The sequence below is a fragment of the Salvelinus alpinus genome, chromosome 1 (genome assembly GCF_045679555.1).
Source record: "Salvelinus alpinus chromosome 1, SLU_Salpinus.1, whole genome shotgun sequence".
Classification (NCBI taxonomy): domain Eukaryota; kingdom Metazoa; phylum Chordata; class Actinopteri; order Salmoniformes; family Salmonidae; genus Salvelinus; species Salvelinus alpinus.
Window position 1 is genome coordinate 14,049,804 of NC_092086.1, and position 11,260 is coordinate 14,061,063.

Here is an 11,260-nt window from a genome sequence, read left to right on the forward strand (position 1 = left end):
TCAGACCTGTTAGAGCTGTTAAAGGAGTTACTAGACTGGTCACCAATCAGACCTGTTAGAGCTGTTAAAGGAGTTACTAGACTGGTCACCAATCAGACCTGTTAGAGCTGTTAAATGAGTTACTAGACTGGTCACCAATCAGACCTGTTAGAGCTGTTAAAGGAGTTACTAGACTGGTCACCAATCAGACCTGTTAGAGCTGTTAAAGGAGTTACTAGACTGGTCACCAATCAGACCTGTTAGAGGTGTTAAATGAGTTACTAGACTGGTCACCAATCAGACCTGTTAGAGGTGTTAAAGGAGTTACTAGACTGGTCACCAATCAGACCTGTTAGAGGTGTTAAAGGAGTTACTAGACTGGTCACCAATCAGACCTGTTAGAGCTGTTAAAGGAGTTACTAGACTGGTCACCAATCAGACCTGTTAGAGCTGTTAAAGGAGTTACTAGACTGGTCACCAATCAGACCTGTTAGAGCTGTTAAATGAGTTACTAGACTGGTCACCAATCAGACCTGTTAGAGCTGTTAAAGGAGTTACTAGACTGGTCACCAATCAGACCTGTTAGAGCTGTTAAAGGAGTTACTAGACTGGTCACCAATCAGACCTGTTAGAGCTGTTAAAGGAGTTACTAGACTGGTCACCAATCAGACCTGTTAGAGGTGTTAAATGAGTTACTAGACTGGTCACCAATCAGACCTGTTAGAGGTGTTAAAGGAGTTACTAGACTGGTCACCAATCAGACCTGTTAGATGTGTTAAAGGAGTTACTAGACTGGTCACCAATCAGACCTGTTAGAGGTGGTAAAGGAGTTACTAGACTGGTCACCAATCAGACCTGTTAGAGGTGGTAAAGGAGTTACTAGACTGGTCACCAATCAGACCTGTTAGAGGTGTTAAATGAGTTACTAGACTGGTCACCAATCAGACCTGTTAGAGGTGCTAAATGAGTTACTAGGCTGGTCACCAATCAGACCTGTTAGAGGTGTTAAATGAGTTACTAGACTGGTCACCAATCAGACCTGTTAGAGGTGTTAAAGGAGTTACTAGACTGGTCACCAATCAGACCTGTTAGAGGTGTTAAAGGAGTTACTAGACTGGTCACCAATCAGACCTGTTAGAGGTGATAAAGGAGTTACTAGACTGGTCACCAATCAGACCTGTTAGAGGTGTTAAAGGAGTTACTAGACTGGTCACCAATCAGACCTGTTAGAGGTGTTAAAGGAGTTACTAGACTGGTCACCAATCAGACCTGTTAGAGGTGTTAAATGAGTTACTAGACTGGTCACCAATCAGACCTGTTAGAGCTGTTAAATGAGTTACTAGACTGGTCACCAATCAGACCTGTTAGAGGTGTTAAAGGAGTTACTAGACTGGTCACCAATCAAACCTGTTAGAGATGTTAAAGGGGTTACTAGACTGGTCACCAATCAGACCTGTTAGAGGTGGTAAAGGAGTTACTAGACTGGTGTCACGTTCCTGACCTATTTTCTGTTGTTTTGTATGTGTTAGTCGGTCAGGGCGTGAGTGTGGGTGGGCATTTCTATGTTTTGTGTTTCTATGTTTAGGTCTGGTAATCAGCCTTATATGGTTCTCAATCAGAGACAGGTGTTTTACGTTTTCCTCTGATTGAGAACCATATATAGGTTGGCTGTTCACACTGTTTGTTTGTGGGTGATTGTCTTCCGTGTCTGTGTCTGCGCACCACACGGGACTGTTTGGCCGTTCGTTTCGTTTATTGTAGTCTGTTCCTGTTCGTGAGTTCTGCGTGTTTTATCTAAGTTCCATGATCAGGTCTGTCTACGTTGTTTGTTTGTCATTTTGTATAAGTCAAGTATAGTTTCGTGTCAGTCTTCGTCTTTTCAATAAATTCATTATGTCAACATACCTCGCTGCGTATTGGTCCACCGATCCTTCTCTCCTCTCCTCGTCCGAGGAGGAGGAAGACGACAGGCGTTACAACTGGTCACCAATCAGACCTGTTAGAGGTGTTAAAGGAGTTACTAGACTGGTCACCAATCAGACCTGTTAGAGGTGTTAAAGGGGTTACTAGACTGGTCACCAATCAGACCTGTTAGAGCTGATAAAGGAGTTACTAGACTGGTCACCAATCAGACCTGTTAGAGGTGGTAAAGGAGTTACTAGACTGGTCACCAATCAGACCTGTTAGAGCTGATAAAGGAGTTACTAGACTGGTCACCAATCAGACCTGTTAGAGGTGTTAAAGGAGTTACTAGACTGGTCACCAATCAGACCTGTTAGAGCTGATAAAGGAGTTACTAGACTGGTCACCAATCAGACCTGTTAGAGGTGGTAAAGGAGTTACTAGACTGGTCACCAATCAGACCTGTTAGAGCTGATAAAGGAGTTACTAGACTGGTCACCAATCAGACCTGTTAGAGGTGTTAAAGGAGTTACTAGACTGGTCACCAATCAGACCTGTTAGAGGTGGTAAAGGAGTTACTAGACTGGTCACCAATCAGACCTGTTAGAGCTGTTAAAGGAGTTACTAGACTGGTCACCAATCAGACCTGTTAGAGGTACTAAAGGAGTTACTAGACTGGTCACCAATCAGACCTGTTAGAGCTGTTAAAGGAGTTACTAGACTGGTCACCAATCAGACCTGTTAGAGCTGTTAAAGGAGTTACTAGACTGGTCACCAATCAGACCTGTTAGAGGTGTTAAAGGAGTTACTAGACTGGTCACCAATCAGACCTGTTAGAGCTGTTAAAGGAGTTACTAGACTGGTCACCAATCAGACCTGTTAGAGCTGATAAAGGAGTTACTAGACTGGTCACCAATCAGACCTGTTAGAGCTGTTAAAGGAGTTACTAGACTGGTCACCAATCAGACCTGTTAGAGCTGTTAAATGAGTTACTAGACTGGTCACCAATCAGACCTGTTAGAGCTGTTAAAGGAGTTACTAGACTGGTCACCAATCAGACCTGTTAGAGCTGTTAAAGGAGTTACTAGACTGGTCACCAATCAGACCTGTTAGAGCTGTTAAAGGAGTTACTAGACTGGTCACCAATCAGACCTGTTAGAGGTGTTAAATGAGTTACTAGACTGGTCACCAATCAGACCTGTTAGAGGTGTTAAAGGAGTTACTAGACTGGTCACCAATCAGACCTGTTAGAGGTACTAAAGGAGTTACTAGGCTGGTCACCAATCAGACCTGTTAGAGGTGTTAAAGGAGTTACTAGACTGGTCACCAATCAGACCTGTTAGAGCTGTTAAAGGAGTTACTAGACTGGTCACCAATCAGACCTGTTAGAGCTGTTAAATGAGTTACTAGACTGGTCACCAATCAGACCTGTTAGAGCTGTTAAAGGAGTTACTAGACTGGTCACCAATCAGACCTGTTAGAGCTGTTAAAGGAGTTACTAGACTGGTCACCAATCAGACCTGTTAGAGCTGTTAAAGGAGTTACTAGACTGGTCACCAATCAGACCTGTTAGAGGTGTTAAATGAGTTACTAGACTGGTCACCAATCAGACCTGTTAGAGGTGTTAAAGGAGTTACTAGACTGGTCACCAATCAGACCTGTTAGAGGTGGTAAAGGAGTTACTAGACTGGTCACCAATCAGACCTGTTAGAGGTGGTAAAGGAGTTACTAGACTGGTCACCAATCAGACCTGTTTTAAGGTGATAAAGGAGTTACTAGACTGGTCACCAATCAGACCTGTTAGAGGTACTAAAGGAGTTACTAGACTGGTCACCAATCAGACCTGTTAGAGGTGGTAAAGGGGTTACTAGACTGGTCACCAATCAGACCTGTTAGAGGTGTTAAAGGAGTTACTAGACTGGTCACCAAGCAGACCTGTTAGAGGTGCTAAAGGAGTTACTAGACTGGTCACCAATCAGACCTGTTAGAGGTGTTAAAGGAGTTACTAGACTGGTCACCAATCAGACCTGTTAGAGGTGGTAGAGGAGTTACTAGACTGGTCACCAATCAGACACAACATTAAGGTAAAACAGAGACTTAAACAAGATCAAATATATGATCATCTCAAAATGCAGACAGGTTGTGTGAACTGGTTCCAACTCCAAACTATGAACTGTACATGTTTGTAACACCTAAAGAGATTGTGTACAGATTAGTGCAAAAAGAGGTATGGAATAACCAAAGAGTTTATTGAATTCCTTCATTATGTACAGTTGAAGTCAGAAGTTTACATTCACTTAGGTTCAACCACTCCACAAATTTCTGGTTAACAAACTATAGTTTTGGCAAGTCGGTTAGGACATCTACTTTGTGCATGACACAAGTCATTTTTACAACAATTGTTTACAGACAGATTATTTCACTTATTACTGTATCACAATTCCAGTGTGTCAGAAGTTTACATACACTAAGTTGATTGTGCCTTTAAACAGCTTGGAAAATTCCAGAAAATTATGTCATGACATTTGAAGCTTCTGATAGGCTAATTGACATAACTTGAGTCAATTGGAGGTGTACCTGTGGATGTATTTCAAGGCCTACCTTCAAACTCAGTGCCTCTTTGCTTAACATCATGGGAAAATCAAAAGAAATCATGACCTCAGAAAAGAATTGTAGATTCTGGTTCATCTGGTTCATCCTTGGGAGCAATTTCCAAACGCCTGAAGGTACCACATTCATCTGTACAAACAATAGTACGAAAGTATAAACACCATGGGACCACGCAGCCATCATACCGTTCAGGAAGGAGACGCGTTCTGTCTCCTAGAGATTAACGTACTTTGGTGCGAAAAGTGCAAATCAATCCCAGAACAGCAGCAAAGGACCTTGTGAAGATGCTGGAGGAAACAGGTACAAAAGTATCTATATCCACAGTAAAACGAGTCCTATATCGACATAACCTGAAAGGTCGCTCAGCAAGGAAGAAGCCACTGCTCCAAAACTGCCATAAAAAAGCCAGACTACGGTTTGCAACTGCACATGGAGACAAAGATCGTACTTTTTGGAGAAATGTCCTCTGGTCTGATGAAACAAAAATAGAACTGCTTGGCCATAATGATCATCGTTATGTTTGGAGGAAAAAGGGGGGGCTTGCAAGCCGAAGAACACCATCATGTTGTGGGGATGCTTTGCTGTAGGAGGGACAAAATAGATGGCAACATGAGGAAGGAAAATGATGTGGATATATTGAAGCAACATCTCAAGACATGTCAGGAAGTTAAAGCTTCGTCGCAAATGGGTCTTCTGGGAATGAGATGAAAGAAATAAAAGCTGAAATTAATCATTCTCTACTATTATTCTGACATTTCACATTCTTAAAATAAAGTGGTGATCTTAACTGACCTAATGTCACGTCCTGACCATAGTTCTTATGTGTGTTGCTTGTTTTAGAGTTGGTCAGGACGTGAGCTGGGTGGGCATTCTATGTTGTGTGTCTAGTTTGTCTGTTTCTGTGTCCAGCCTAATATGGTTCTCAATCAGAGGCAGCTGTCAATCGTTGTCCCTGATTGAGAATCATATATAGGAGGCTTGTTTTGTGTTGGGATTTTGTGGGTGATTGTTTCCTGTCTTCTGTCTTTGTGTTCTGCACCAGATAGGACTGTTGTCGGTTTTCACATTTATTGTTTTGTTGTTTGTAGTGTTCACATATTCGTCTATTAAACATGTTGAACACTAGCCGCGCTGCATTTTGGTCCTCTCCTTCATCCCAGGAAGAAAACCGTGACACCTAAGACAGGGAATTTTTACTAGGAGTAAATGTCAGGAATTATGAAAAGACTGAGTTTAAATGTATTTGGCTAAGGTGTATGTAGACTTCCGAATTCAACTGTAAATGTCTTCAATAAGATTGTGTGTGTGTTCTTAAAAAAACACCTGTTGTTAAGGGGAATGTGTGTTCTCAGTAAAACACCTGTTGTTAAGGGGAATGTGTGTTCTCAATAAAACACCTGTTAAGGGGAATGTGTTCTCAGTAAAACACCTGTTGTTAAGGGGAATGTGTGTTCTCAGTAAAACACCTGTTGTTAAGGGGAATGTGTGTTCTCAGTAAAACACCTGTTGTTAAGGGGAATGTGTTCTCAATAAAACACCTGTTGTTAAGGGGAATGTGTTCTCAGTAAAACACCTGTTGTTAAGGGGAATGTGTGTTCTCAATAAAACACCTGTCGTTAAGGGGAATGTGTGTTCTCAGTAAAACACCTGTTGTTAAGGGGAATGTGTTCTCAGTAAAACACCTGTTGTTAAGGGGAATGTGTGTTCTCAGTAAAACACCTGTTGTTAAGGGGAATGTGTGTTCTCAATAAAACACCTGTTGTTAAGGGGAATGTGTGTTCTCAATAAAACACCTGTTGTTAAGGAGAATGTGTTCTCAATCAAACACCTGTTGTTAAGGGGAATGTGTGTTCTCAGTAAAACACCTGTTGTTAAGGGGAATGTGTTCTCAATAAAACACCTGTTGTTAAGGGGAATGTGTGTTCTCAATCAAACACCTGTTGTTAAGGGGAATGTGTGTTCTCAATCAAACACCTGTTGTTAAGGGGAATTTGTTCTCAATCAAACACCTGTTGTTAAGGGGAATGTGTGTTCTCAATCAAACACCTGTTGTTAAGGGGAATGTGTTCTCAATAAAACACCTGTTGTTAAGGGGAATGTGTTCTCAATAAAACACCTGTTAAGGGGAATGTGTTCTCAGTAAAACACCTGTTGTTAAGGGGAATGTGTTCTCAATAAAACACCTGTTGTTAAGGGGAATGTGTTCTCAGTAAAACACCTGTTGTTAAGGGGAATGTGTTCTCAGTAAAACACCTGTTGTTAAGGGGAATGTGTTCTCAATAAAACACCTGTTGTTAAGGGGAATGTGTGTTCTCAGTAAAACACCTGTTGTTAAGGGGAATGTGTGTTCTCAATAAAACACCTGTTGTTAAGGGGAATGTGTTCTCAGTAAAACACCTGTTGTTAAGGGGAATGTGTGTTCTCAGTAAAACACCTGTTGTTAAGGGGAATGTGTGTTCTCAATAAAACACCTGTTGTTAAGGGGAATGTGTGTTCTCAGTAAAACACCTGTTGTTAAGGGTAATGTGTGTTCTCAATAAAACACCTGTTGTTAAGGGGAATGTGTGTTCTCAATAAAACACCTGTTGTTAAGGGGAATGTGTTCTCAGTAAAACACCTGTTGTTAAGGGGAATGTGTGTTCTCAATAAAACACCTGTTGTTAAGGGGAATGTGTTCTCAGTAAAACACCTGTTGTTAAGGGGAATGTGTGTTCTCAGTAAAACACCTGTTGTTAAGGGGAATGTGTTCTCAATAAAACACCTGTTGTTAAGGGGAATGTGTGTTCTCAATAAAACACCTGTTGTTAAGGGGAATGTGTGTTCTCAGTAAAATACCTGTTGTTAAGGGGAATGTGTTCTCAATAAAACACCTGTTGTTAAGGGGAATGTGTGTTCTCAATAAAACACCTGTTGTTAAGGGGAATGTGTGTTCTCAGTAAAATACCTGTTGTTAAGGGGAATGTGTTCTCAGTAAAATACCTGTTGTTAAGGGGAATGTGTTCTCAATAAAACACCTGTTGTTAAGGGGAATGTGTGTTCTCAATAAAACACCTGTTGTTAAGGGGAATGTGTGTTCTCAATAAAACACCTGTTGTTAAGGGGAATGTGTGTTCTCAGTAAAACACCTGTTGTTAAGGGGAATGTGTTCTCAATAAAACACCTGTTGTTAAGGGGAACGTGTTCTCAATAAAACACCTGTTGTTAAGGGGAATGTGTGTTCTCAATAAAACACCTGTTGTTAAGGGGAATGTGTGTTCTCAATAAAACACCTGTTGTTAAGGGGAATGTGTGTTCTCAGAAAAACACCTGTTGTTAAGGGGAATGTGTGTTCTATCCACTAGCCTAGTGGTTAGAGCGTTGGGCCAATAACCAAAAGGTTGCAAGTTCAAATCCCCGAGCTGACAAGGTACAAATCTGTCATTCTGCCCTTGAACAGCCAGTTAACCCACTGGTCCTAGGCCGTCATTGTAAATAAGAATTTGTTCTTAACTGGCTTGCCTAGTTAAATTAAGGTAAACAATACAAGGTGAGTGCTGACTGAACCAACCTTTATAGGGGTGGGTTTCAAATGACACACTATTCCCTTTCTTGTGCACTACTTTAGACTAGGGCCTATAGGGAATAGGGTGCCATTCAGGATGTACTCTTTATAAATACACAGTTGAATACTGGTAGTATAACACAACATACTAACTGTAAGGCCAGCAGCCTCAACAACTCTCTCATCAGTTGAATACTGGTAGTATAACACAACATACTAACTGTAAGGCCAGCAGCCTCAACAACTCTCTCAACAGTTGAATACTGGTAGTATAACACAACATACTAACTGTAAGGCCTGCAGCCTCAACAACTCTCTCAACAGTAGAATACTGGTAGTATAACACAACATACTAACTGTAAGGCCAGCAGCCTCAACAACTCTCTCAACAGTAGAATACTGGTAGTATAACACAACATACTAACTGTAAGGCCAGCAGCCTCAACAACTCTCTCAACAGTTGAATACTGGTAGTATAACACAACATACTAACTGTAAGGCCAGCAGCCTCAACAACTCTCTCAACAGTTGAATACTGGTAGTATAACACAACATACTAACTGTAAGGCCAGCAGCCTCAACAACTCTCTCATTATCGTCTCCTCATATAAAGAGCTGAGTCAAAATCACCAGGAATTAGTTTGGAACTGTATTATAGCAATGTGTATATTTTTATGTTATATTTAAACCATTTCTTCCTTTGAGAACAATTTTACACCTCATCTGACTTGAAATTTGAACTGTCTCCTGTTTATATTATCTGTCAAGGTCTTTTTCTGAGGCAGCTCTGGTCCAGTTCGTTACGTGAAGCTTGCGGATGCTGAACATTCAAGCAGGCCACACAAAATAACGCCTTGGACCAGAGATATTGTAGGGGTTACAGGGGGACAGGTTGGTAAAATGCAGTACTGTATTAATATCCTGTTACTGCTGTTTCTACTTAACATATATAAATAAAGGCTGTCAATAACACTGAAACAAAGCAGTGGTGTGGTCCCCTCATGTCCCCCTCCCACATAGTACTGCCTGGATTACACCACATAATACTGCCTGGATTACACCACATAATACTGCCTGGATTACACCACATAGTACTGCCTGGATTACACCATATAATACTGTCTGGATTAAACCACATAATACTGCCTGGATTACACCACATAATACTGCCTGGATTACACCACATAATACTGCCTGGATTACACCACATAGTACTGCCTGGATTACACCACATAGTACTGCCTGGATTACACCACATAGTACTGCCTGGATTACACCACATAGTACTGTTTGGATTACACCACATAATACTGCCTGGATTACACCACATAGTACTGCCTGGATTACACCACATAATACTGCCTGGATTACACCACATAGTACTGCCTGGATTACACCACATAGTACTGCCCGGATTACACCACATAATACTGCCTGGATTACACCACATAGTACTGCCTGGATTACACCACATAATACTGCCTGGATTACACCACATAGTACTGCCTGGATTACACCACATAATACTGCCTGGATTACACCACATAGTACTGCCTGGATTACACCACATCGCACTGCCCGGATTATACCACATAATACTGCCTGGATTACACCACATAGTACTGCCTGGATTACACCACATAATACTGCCTGGATTACACCACATAGTACTGCCTGGATTACACCACATAGTACTGCCCGGATTACACCACATAATACTGCCTGGATTACACCACATAGTACTGCCTGGATTACACCACATAATACTGCCTGGATTACACCACATAGTACTGCCTGGATTACACCACATAGTACTGCCTGGATTACACCACATAATACTGCCTGGATTACACCACATAGTACTGCCTGGATTACACCACATAGTACTGCCCGGATTACACCACATAATACTGCCTGGATTACACCACATAATACTGCCTGGATTACACCACATAATACTGCCCGGATTACACCACATAGTACTGCCTGGATTACACCACATAGTACTGCCTGGATTACACCACATAGTACTGCCCGGATTACACCACATAATACTGCCTGGATTACAGCACATAGTACTGCCTGGATTACACCACATAATACTGCCTGGATTACACCACATAGCACTGCCTGGATTACACCACATAGCACTGCCTGGATTACACCACATAGTACTGCCTGGATTACACCACATAGCACTGCCTGGATTACACCACATAATACTGTCTGGATTACACCACATAATACTGCCTGGATTACACCACATAGTACTGCCTGGATTACACCACATAGCACTGCCTGGATTACACCACATAATACTGTCTGGATTACACCACATAGTACTGCCTGGATTACACCACATAATACTGCCTGGATTACACCACATAATACTGCCTGGATTACACCACATAATACTGTCTGGATTACACCACATAATACTGCCTGGATTACACCACATAATACTGCCTGGATTACACCACATAATACTGCCTAGATTACACCACATAATACTGCCTGGATTACACCACATAATACTGCCTGGATTACACCAAATAATACTGCCTGGATTACACCACATAATACTGCCTGGATTACACCACATAATACTGCCTGGATAACACCACATAATACTGTCTGGATTACACCACATAATACTGCCTGGATTACACCACATAATACTGCCTGGATTACACCACATAATACTGCCTGGATTACACCACATAATACTGCTTGGATTACACCACATAATACTGCCTGGATTACACCACATAATACTGCCTGGATTACACCACATAATACTGCCTGGATTACACCACATAATACTGCCTGGATTACACCACATAGTACTGCCTGGATTACACCACATAATACTGCCTGGATTACACCACATAGTACTGCCTGGATTACACCACATAATACTGCCTGGATTACACCACATAGTACTGCCTGGATTACACCACATAATACTGCCTGGATTACACCACATAGCACTGCCTGGATTACACCACATAATACTGCCTGGATTACACCACATAATACTGCCTGGATTACACCACATAATACTGCCTGGATTACACCACATAATACTGCCTGGATTACACCACATAATACTGCCTGGATTACACCACATAATACTGCCTGGATTACACCACACAGTACTGCCTGGATTACACCACATAATACTGCCTGGATTACACCACATAGTACTGCCTGGATTACACCACATAA